Raw genomic sequence first — 11,137 nt, forward strand, 5'->3', positions numbered from 1 at the left:
TTTCAAAGTGTGCGCCAACAAAGAGAGCTTATGACGCTGACAGCCGCACAGACAGCTGCGACTCTGGCAGCAGCGCTCAATGTGAGACACTTGTCAAAACTCAAGAGGGCCTTTTGAAAGCATGACGGGGCAATCTGCCGTGGAGGTATTCAAGCTCGGCGCTGCGATGCCAAAGGGGGGAGCGCCGGTAGAAAAGAAAAGTGATGACTCACCAAACTTCCCAAAAACCCCCTCCCTCCCCCTTACTGGTTTACGGGAAGTGGAATGCTGTTTTTTTTTTCCCTCCAGTCTCAGACGTTCATCTTCTTGACAGGCTGCAGGGTCAGGCCCTGGGTTAATGTTTGTCTGTGGGATTGTTTCATCCCTCTCTGTGGGGGCCAATCCGGAGAACCGGTTTAATTATGCGAGGCGGACATTTGAAAGTTTGTTCGCAGCGTGGGGGAGGGCACGGACGGATGGAGCGCTCACTTGTGAAACAGATAAGCCTTTGTTCTGCATCATAATCAGACCTTTTATACCAGTGATTTACACTGGTGAGGCTGGGATTTACTAACTGCCAAATTAATTCACTGTTGATTTAAAAGGGATTAGAGGATCAATTCATATGAGCTGCTTAGTTGTATGTTTCCTGAAGAGATATTAATAGACCACACTGTTTTAAGCCACTTAAAGAATATCATAAGCTGTTTTCTTTGCTATTTCATGATATGTAAAGACGTCCCCTGAGCCCTCAAGGCACAAACATGCCACTTACAAAGTAGTTAAATTGTGATTTCATGGCATTTAACCTACATGCAAACCAGTGTGTATGTTGCATGCAAATGTGGGACACAATATATGTGTTATAATAGGTCTGAGTGCATCTTGTTTTCATATAGTATGTGACAAATGAATTCAACTCAAGGTTTTTTCAGAGCTTTGAACCCCATCTGATGGTTTTGAGAAGAAAATAAAGCCGTGGTTGCATGAAGACGTCTCTGACGGCGGATGGAGATGGCTTTCTTGACCTTCCTCTGACTGTCCACTGACTCCTGATGACCTTTGACCCCTTCATGTCTGATGTTCATTCAGTCTCTTGGCGAGGCTCCTTGCTGTTTCACTGATGTTTTGTTTCCCACAGCTGTTTCATGTGATGCCATAATGATGTCATACACTAATTCAGTCTACCTCGGGCAGGGTGGGTCACGTCTTAATGTGAGCCAGCGGATCTTAAGGTGTTCAATGGTTTGTGGTTATTATCTGTAGCTATTTGATAATGGCTTTTTTGACAATCACACCTTTATTTCATATCATTTTTCGTTTTGATGTCACTTTTCATGACAATGTCATCGCCCTTTCACCTTTCAGCCAATCACATGCTCCTTGCATCTTATGCTAGCAAGCTCAGCAACTGCCACCAGATTTGGCCAGGTAGCTCTGTTAGCTAGAGCATCAGCGCTTCACTTTGATGCCGACAATCTGAGCTCACAACCTAGCCTGACTAGTTAGCTGGCTACGTAATCACCACGTATAACCACGTTTGCATTATTATATCAAAAGGGTCGAGGGAAAAAAGTGCAATTTTAAAATGAAAAACAATGTTATTAGAAGGGCATTAAGAAAAAAAAGATGTACTCCAATAGCCTAAAATTCTATTATTATAATAAGCAATGATGAAATAACATTAAATGATAAGGTTATTTTGCATTAAACTCTGTAATAAGTCTTTAGCTTTTACATTGAACTTTTGAACTTCTCTGAATTTTTCATGTCTGTAGCAAATTAAATTTTCATCAGTAAATACAGAAGAAATCCGGGATGATTACAGGCCTGTTATCACAAATAACAGTAACTATGGCGTAACTGGGAGTGGGAGTGAGGTCAGCCGGCTCTCTGTGGTTAAGGAGAGCAGGGCTGCAGGCGCTGTGCATGGGGGGAATTCAGGCTGACCCTGCAGCGCGAGTTGAAAGGTCGTGGGAGTTATTGCTTCAACAAGGCTCTAATCCTCCATGACAACTCCCTTTCCCAACACCTTTCAAACTGAACCTTTATCCGCTCTCCTGTAATTATCTCCCAGACCACAGGTGCTATCACTGCTTCTTTGTGTATACATCTCTTTGTAGTAGCAGTATGTGACAACTGTATACCTTTTAATGTGTGTTGACCTTGAGATAACAATCAGCACTTCAAAGAGGCTTTGAATTGGTGCTCGGAGTCCAGCTCAGCTTCTCAGTCACCACTACACACAGATCAGAGACCTGACAAGCTCGGCGCGTGTTTACACTAGATGACGGATTCTTAAGAAATGAGACAACACGCGGGGTCAGCAGCTTTCACTCTCTCGGGTCATCAGCCGGCTGTGTCTCATGGCGTGTCAGTCAGCGGAGCAGCACTTCCATCACTTGTGTGTGTGAGCCGAGGGGACAGTTAGTTCACCTGTGTCCACATCACTATTGGTGGCTGTCCGAATGGATCAGCCTCGGTTGGGCAGTCCACACTAGCTTTGTGCTGACAGTGCTAAAGACAGGTGGGCGAGCAACAAGTGTACACGGTGTATGTGCATGCAGACAATACAACATAGGCCTACATGAGATATAATAACTTATGCATGGATATTGGATTTACATTTTTGTCCTAAATCGTGTGAACACAAAAAATATATAAATGCAAATGAGCATTCAGTTTTATTTTTCTGCAGAGTTCAAGCTTTTCAGTATAGTAAATTACATGCAGACCTAAATACATCTTTCATTTTTTTTGTTTTAGCTTTGTCTGTAATTGTAATATTGAATTTTAATTTGGTTTGCTGTGCATTGTGTGCAGCCAGTAAAATGAAATGCAATTCAATTCAACATTCCCCGCAGGATAATATATGCAGCTCTGCAGAACTGTGTGTTTGCAGGATGAAGTGTTTCCACTGTGCGTGTGAGCCTAATCTGTTCCCCTGCGTGGACGACACTGATGTGAATGAGGAAGGACAAAGGAGGGAGGGAGATCAGCCTCCCCCCTTCCCCCCGGTCTCCTCTCTCCCGGCAGCGATGAGGTTAACGGTGGAGTTACAGTCAGGCCAGATGCAGCCGTGTTGATTGCGGTGGACAGGTCCAGTAAACAGTGCCTGCGTGCTGCTGAGTCAGGTGGAGTGTCACTCTGGGTGAAGGGCCGCGGCTTCACTCAGGCCACACTTGTTGACAACCCGCTCTCTGCCCTCAAAGCCGGGCTGTGTAATTTAGGCTGTTAGGGAAGGGCATCAATTAAGCTAGGCTGGCTGCAGGAGGCTGAGCGAGGGATTGAAGGGTGAACATTGTTTGGGTGTGTTCGAGAGTGTGCGGACCGAAAGAATAGGGAAGTTGTGCAAGGTTGAAGGTGTGGTTGATTTTCTCTGGCACGTGTTTTGACAATTCTGGTTTCACACCCAGCCAACGGTCAAGAGTGGTGGAGTCTGAGGTCACTGCTATGAGTGGATATTAAAGAATCAGTTCACTTTTTTTCATGTTTTTTTTAATACAATACTCACATGCAAATATGTGCATTTAAAGAGTTATTGGTTGCTGTAGTCAGTGGTGGATTTTAACTAAAACATTTACTCAGGTTCTGTGCTTCAGTACAGATTTGAGGTACTTGTACTTTACTTGAGTATTTCCATTTTATGCAACTTTATACTTCTCCTCCACTACATCTCAGAGGCTAATATTGTACTTTTTACTCAACTTCATTTGTCGGACAGCTTAAGCTACTAGTTACTTTTCATTCCCTTCCTGTCCAGTGAAAATCATGTATCTCCTAATTTGGTGAAATAGATTTTGGCTCATGATGATGGATGAAGTGATTTAGGATGTTCCTTTATGGGTCGAGCTTAAAGCTCTACAGCAGTAAAATGCAACATACACATTAATGCGGCAGTAATATGAATCCAGAAACATCGTCTGTAATAGTAAAACAATGACAGGGAGCATTTTACTCCATAAAACGCAGGGTTTCCAGGCTGCCAGCCTGGGTGGCGATCTAGTCAGGCTGGCAGCCTGGCACTATTTCTATCAGTTTTCATGTCTCCATTATCGACTAAATAAGCGAATTAACTCACGTTTTGTCCTTTGTTGTTGGTAGCTGCAACTCTGAGGAAAACATAACGTGATCCGGTTGTCTTTGCAACAGCTGCACCAACATTAGTACCGATTGAAAAGTTTCCAGTTTAAGCAAGGTTTTGAATGCAGGACTTTTACTTGTAGTGAAGCATATTCACAGGGTGGTATAAGTACTTTAACTTCAGTAAAGGGTCTGAATACTTCTTCCCCCACTGCCAATGACTCTTTCAGTGTATGTTTAGGGAAGTAAGTTCTGTTTTTAGACAGAACTTGAAGAAATGTGAACCGCTATCCTTTAATTCTGACCTCACATCAACAGACCAATACACAAACACACACAGGCAGAGAAACTTCACCACTACCTTAACAATAACTTTCCTCATTCTCTGCAGTATTTACATCAGTGTAAATGGCCTATTTTACTGGGAAAACAGGCCTTCCAGCAGGCCCAGTCTTGTTTACCACACACCCTGTCAGCGTCAATCCAGCCAGCCACCACTAGCATGACCACGCCACCATGTCCTGTTGCACATGCAGCACCCCCATAGGTCATAATGTTCTGGTGAAGGGTGTGTGGAGTTATCTGAAATGGCAAACAGGGTGGAGGAAAGACGCACCTGGCTTGTGTCCGAGAGGTGGAGCGCACTGCACGCTCAGCTATTGTTACAGTTGATCGTGGGTGTATGAGGTGTGTTTGCTGGCTTGTGAACATGTGCTGGGAGGAGCAGGCTTAAGTACCGTGCCACAAACCTGTTATTAGTTCAGCGCAGTAATCATTGCATTCATGACCACTAAATAATAGCATATTCAAACACCTTTAAGTCACACTTCAAGAGGTGATATTTGTGGTTATTGTATAGTACTCGCCACCGATGACAGCGATATGAACTGCTTCCATTATATTGGAATGAAATAAACAAACACATATTAGCAGGGATTAACATGCTTGTACAATATAAACACTACAAGAGTGAGTAAAACAGCAGTTCCTGAGGTGAAAAATGCATGTTAATTGTGTAAATTCAATATGCACCAAACTGTACCCTTCTGTGTAATGTTTCATTAGACTATGTGACGCTGTAAATAACATTGTCATATCATTTATTTTTAGCCATGCTAGATCTGTGGATAGTATTGTCTTGGCACAAAAGTTGGCACAAGATTCATAGCTCCTGGAGGATGAAGTCTAATGACTTCGGTCATCCCCTCATTTCTTTAAGCACCATCATCAGTTTCACAGTTGTAATTTCGAGTCAATTATCTTAACAACTATTTGATAGATGAGCATAAAATTTGATACAGATATTTATGCATCCTGCAGAGTAAACTGTAATCAGTGTCCAGTACTTTGATTCATGTGTGACAAGTTACCTGCTAAACTAATCACATTCCCCTCAGCTAATTAGCTAATATTAGCATGCTAACATGCTGAACACAAGCTTAAGAGATTTTCACGTTTTGTACAGTAACATAAAATACGGCAGTAAATACCCCACATTTGAATTTTAAAGAAGTTACATGTCTCCAAAAAAGGTGATTGCTAACAAGTGGCTAAATGAGACTACAGAAGTTAAACATCATGAGACTCATCTACTCGCTATTCTGTCTTTCAGTCCAGACTTTAGTTGCAAACTATTCCAACTCTAACTTTACAACTTGTATATTAAACATGTTATATTAAAGTGTGTATAGCATAGTAAGATGTTCAAGTCATGCGACCGCAATGTAGTTTGCTTATAGCCCAATGTTAGCATTTTACTTTTGGCGATTGCATTTTCATATCCAAAATCATGAAAATGGTGTAAGTATCATGAACTTTTGTTTTCCACAGAGCTTTTTTTCTGCAATAATCCAAAATCATATTGAAAAATCCCACAGGCTTTTTGTGGAGCACTCTATACCTGTCCAACTTTATTATGTTAGCATGCTAATGTCAGCATTTAGCTGAAAAAATCACTGTGCCTAAGCAGCCTAGGCCTCAGAGAACTGCTAGCATGGCTGTAGTCTGTTATTTTCACACTATGAGTGACAAAGTTAGAAAGCGGCCAAGCACGTTACATTGTTGCCGAAGCACTGCTGAAAGTTGAGAACGGCTCAACTCTGATCTGTGATGCATCACGTCTGTCACATACAGACAAGTTTCAGGTGTTGTTTTCACGCTTTATATCGCAGGTTCCCATTGAAAATGACTTATAGCCTGTTGTTTTCTCACTGAAAGTGTGAACACACCATTTGTCTCGTTGTAAAACAGCTACAACCAATTAAGTGTATTTTATGCATTAAGTATATCCTAGAATTATTAGTAATCTGTGTAGGAATCTACCCTGGCTTTTTTGATAGTTTCTCTATCTATCTCTTCATATTATATTGTGTGTAGCAGGCATAGCGCTCATTGCTTCTGGACAGGTTGATCCTCTCCGCTTAGGCCTACTGCGTGTGAAATATCCAAGTGATTGCATCCTCCAGAGACCTGGCGTCTCATAGAATACACTTCAATAATACTATTTTTAGATGCATGAGTGTCACATCGAAACTGTGCCAAGGCAACAAAAAGTAATGAAACTATTTAAGATGATTGATAATCTCTGAAGGAGATTGTATCATCTGGCATGAGCTAATATTTACTGTGAACCTGGAGACAATGGAGGGAGTCTCACGTTGCCCAGAGGAGTAGTGCACCTGATACACTCGAGGGGATTGGCCCTAATCACACGGACGCATGGAGGGACTCTCCCTGAGAAGAGCCACTTGTTGCCAGGCCACTGTGACTCACTTGCGCTGACCATGTGCTGCCTGTTTGTGTGTTTGTGAGCGAGGGGGGGGGATGAGGCATCGAAACAGAAAGCGAGACTGGAGCGAGAGAGAGAGAGAGGTTGAGGCTTATCAAAAAACACAAACAAGTGCTGTGAGAGTAAAAGCAAGCAGAACACACCTGTTTTGATACTATAACAATGATGGATTGTGTTGGGGGGGCCTGCTCCCACATCACAGCTGATTCCTCCTCCTCCTCCTCCTCCTCCTCCTCCTCCTCCTCGTCCACCTCCTCGTCGTGGGCCTCTGGTGTGATGTTACAGTGGGTCGAGCCTGAAAAGACCAGAGCGGTGTTTGACTGTGACTCATGTTTAGATTTGGATCAATAAGTACGAGGGTCATATAGCGCCTGTTACGTAACACGAGTGAAACTTTGCTGTTCCTAAGTACCCCAGACCCAACAATCACTGAGTCACCGGAGAAGGGCTGAACCCGCCGGCTGTATTCTGCTGGCTGTTCAACACGTGCTATATTTCTACAGGGATTTCAGAACTGGTTTTTGTAGGCAAACACCCTTTCTGTAGGTCAACATGCTGTCTGCTTTCACATGTTCAAGTGTTTCAAAATGGTCACTCCCTGTCAGGTGTCAGGCGAGGTTATCGACTACTCGCCCTTACAAAAGACATAAATCCACGGTTTGAGAGCGAGGGAGGAGACAAGGTCATAAATCTCCCTTTTTTTCCTCGCCTCTGGTTTACATGTCTTGACAGCACGTAGCTGTGTGTATGGGTGACCTCATGTCTAGAAAGGGGCTTTCTGATCAGACTCCTGGTGTTTGTCACCTACAGCCACACGCCCTCTTTTTTATTCTCGGCCTGTCCGTCTCTGCTCTGCGGTTTGGTTGTTTTCCTTTCCCTGTAACACCTGGGAAAGCTGTCGAGGGGAAAAAAAAAAAAAAACGCTGCCAGCTTCCCAACACATTCCAGCTCCAAATGCCTGGGCACAGCCGCACATTGTTGGCATTCTTTCATTTAAAGGTGCAGCAGTCCTTTGTCCCTCAACACCACATCATTCATTTATATGCAGGCATGTGTGGAAATATTTAGGAATCATGTTTTCACACACTCTTGATGAATTATATGGCTGAAATATCACCTGAAATGAGGATATAGGGCACAGAAGTACTTCCTCTTCCAGACATAGGCTATAAAAAAGTACTCTGCTTGGTATAATAATTTGTCTCTGATATGATTTTTCCACAATTTAAAATCTGCACAGTTCCTGGAAACTTATTTTCCTCATCAGACCTCACTATAAGTGATGGGATTTGACATGAACGCACTATTTTCTTCCAACATTAGAACAGTTTTAGTTCTTTCACACGGGAAAATTATTGTATTTGTTTTTCTCTGTGCTCTCCTCGCTGCTGGAAAAGGCCACAGAGTCCTGAGCTCCGATCAGTATTTTAATTCAACATTTGAATTTGTTGTCGTGAATCATATCCAATCGAACCACACCCACATCTTCCTTATGAAGCAGGTGATTTCATTATTTTTTATTTATTATTAAAAAATTTACATTTTTTAGTTTTAAAATCTTTAAAAAATATGGCTAATAATAAGAAACATTATGTGTCTTCTTTAGTCGTGAATATTAATTTTATATATTAATATTGAATATTCATTTTCAGCAGTGCTGTACCCAAAAGTTATACTTTTAAAATATCACTGAGGTAAAAGTGAAGGTCACCTACATGAGTATGAAAAGTACAAGTAAAAGTAAATTATAGATATAAGTATTTACATGATTACCAGAATCAGTGTCTTTTTATCCAACTGCCAATAAAATAAATCAATAAAAAGGGACAATATGCAAGAATTGTAGTTAAAAATGTTAAAAAATTAACTACAATAATCAACAGAATGTGAATAAATAGGATTTTTAACATTATGATGTCTATGTATGGTAGTGCAGTGATATCTTTTGAAGTTAGCGTGCTAACCAGCTAGCCCTGGCCCAGCACTCCCCCGAACTCCCAGTCCAGACCTTTAGCACAGCTAACTGAGCTAACTAGCGAAGTGCAGCTACAGTTAGCAGCAGTTAGCGGTTACTCTCCTGCTCCTGATTTGTTTTGGGTATGAATTTGACAGGTGGCCAGTTCTTACATATTGCACCTTTAATAATGTGCTATTTTTGCTCTGATGCATCAAAAAATCTGCAAAGTAACAAGTGGCTAAACTTATCAAATCCATTTAGTGGAATAAAAAGTATAATATTTGCCTCCAAAATGTGATAAAGTGGCAGAAAATGAAAACACTAATGTAAAGTACAAGTACCTCAAAATTGTACTTAAATACAGTACTTGAGTAAATGTGCTGATTTTCAGAGACTCTGAAACGACATCTACTCCTCCCTCATTGAAAAATCTATGAACATGCAGATTTTCATTTATACGTTTTAACAGGTTGTCTACTCTCACTTAGAAGCCCATTCTGTGCAAATGAGGCTCTGAGTTTCAACATCAACCTCGATTAATTTGCTTATTGGACCGTGATTGGCTTCCAAACTCGTTTTGATGTCATAAAACCCTGTTGATACATGCACATATTAAACTGTGGTTTAATGTGAGCACAGAGAAACATTCCCCCTCCAGCAGATAATTATGAAAAAAACCTCAAGTCTTCTCGTATTAAACTGCACATACGTCATTCTGCAGAGTCAAGCACAATCATCCAGGTGAGGTAACAATAAGCAAAATGCAAACTGCATGTTTGAGTGAAGTGGGGCTTTAATAAATCAAAGTAAAAATGTGAAACATGCAGTTTTCTACTATTCAGAAGATTTCACAATACTATGTGTCTTGTAGAGTGCAAAACACTAGATAGTTTGCACTTTGCACCAAAAGAAGTTTAAAAAAAGGAACTATCCCCTTTTTTTTCCAAACAAGAAAACCACAAGCTTCAAAAAAAGGAATAATTACTCAATCTTAGCTGCTGGCCCTCCCACCTCCACCCTTCTAGTTCCCCCCAGAGGGATGCAAGTGCGTCAGTGTGGGGTTGGAAAAGAGGAGAAGTAAAGTCTTTTGACTTTCAGGAAGGAAACACATCTGGGGAATAAGGAAAGAGCGAACGGGTGAAAAGAGGAATTAGCGTGGAGGAAGAGGAGCTGGCCAAAAATAGTCAGCCTCCGCTCGAGCCCTGCCTCGCCAGAGCCCCTACACCACACCTCCTTCCACTCAAGCATTAGTCAGCCCTGACCGATCCCTCAGTGGGTGACTAACTTCTCTGCCCCCCGCCCCAATCACGAACCTCACTTCCTCCCAGGTGTCTTCATCCAGTCTGGGGTTACTCAACTTGAGACCCCCACTTCAGCTTTATCTTTAGTTAACTCATTTAAAAACGGTGTTTCCACTTGTATGCCGTGGCCCTTAACAGAGCAAGTCAGCCACATACAAACTCACTAAATGGAATAAAAAATACATAAAGTTTGACTATAAACAACTGAGAGATAACAGGAGTTGTTAGTAAGTCAGGGGCCTGAACTATAATAACAGGCAGTAGAGGGTAATTGGTAAACATGTGCATTCCTCTGGCTAGGAAACCATCTAGAAAAACAGGAACTCTGACCAGACAAATATGGTAAAGCCAGATGTAGGGAGGTGTTGTGACCAAACTGGTTTTGAATGGGAAGGACCGGAAGAATAACAAATATGCCACCTAATGCAGGTGTTCAACTGGCACAGTGGACTGTGCTGCACAGCCACTAGTTGGGCTTGCCAAAGCAAACAGGAAGCAGTGGGCAGTGTTTTGTGATTGGCCGCCGCAGTTTGATTTGTGAGAGTGACAAAGAATGCAGGAAGGAGACGTGAGGACAGGGAGATATGCAGATTACTGAAGAAAGGGTGTACGTGTGTGACAGCATGTTAATAATATGAGAGAGAGGCTTCTGACAGAAATGTGTGAAAGTTTTTCTCAGACCAGTGTGAACCGGTGACCGCGTTTCCACTCCTGAGGCTTTTGGATCATACTCAAGACAGGTAGTTCTTATGAGGAGACAAAAGACTAACTTTGGAGTATTATATCACAGAGGGTCACACATTAAATTACAAAGTGCCAACTGTAAACTATTATCCCTGCTGTTTTAAAACACTTTGGCCACTCAGAGTCTTATTAGAAAGTCTGGACAAAACACCTGTCACGGGCAGTGTGGCTCACACTGGGGCAGCCAGTTGTGCATCAAGCTGTTTGTTAACTAGAGCCATCCAGTGGTGCTTTAAGGAACTTTGAGTAAAACAAGGAGGAAACAACAGGGCCTTCATTGATTCT

Source organism: Pagrus major, chromosome 23, assembly GCF_040436345.1.
Source record: "Pagrus major chromosome 23, Pma_NU_1.0".
In the NCBI taxonomy this organism is placed as follows: domain Eukaryota; kingdom Metazoa; phylum Chordata; class Actinopteri; order Spariformes; family Sparidae; genus Pagrus; species Pagrus major.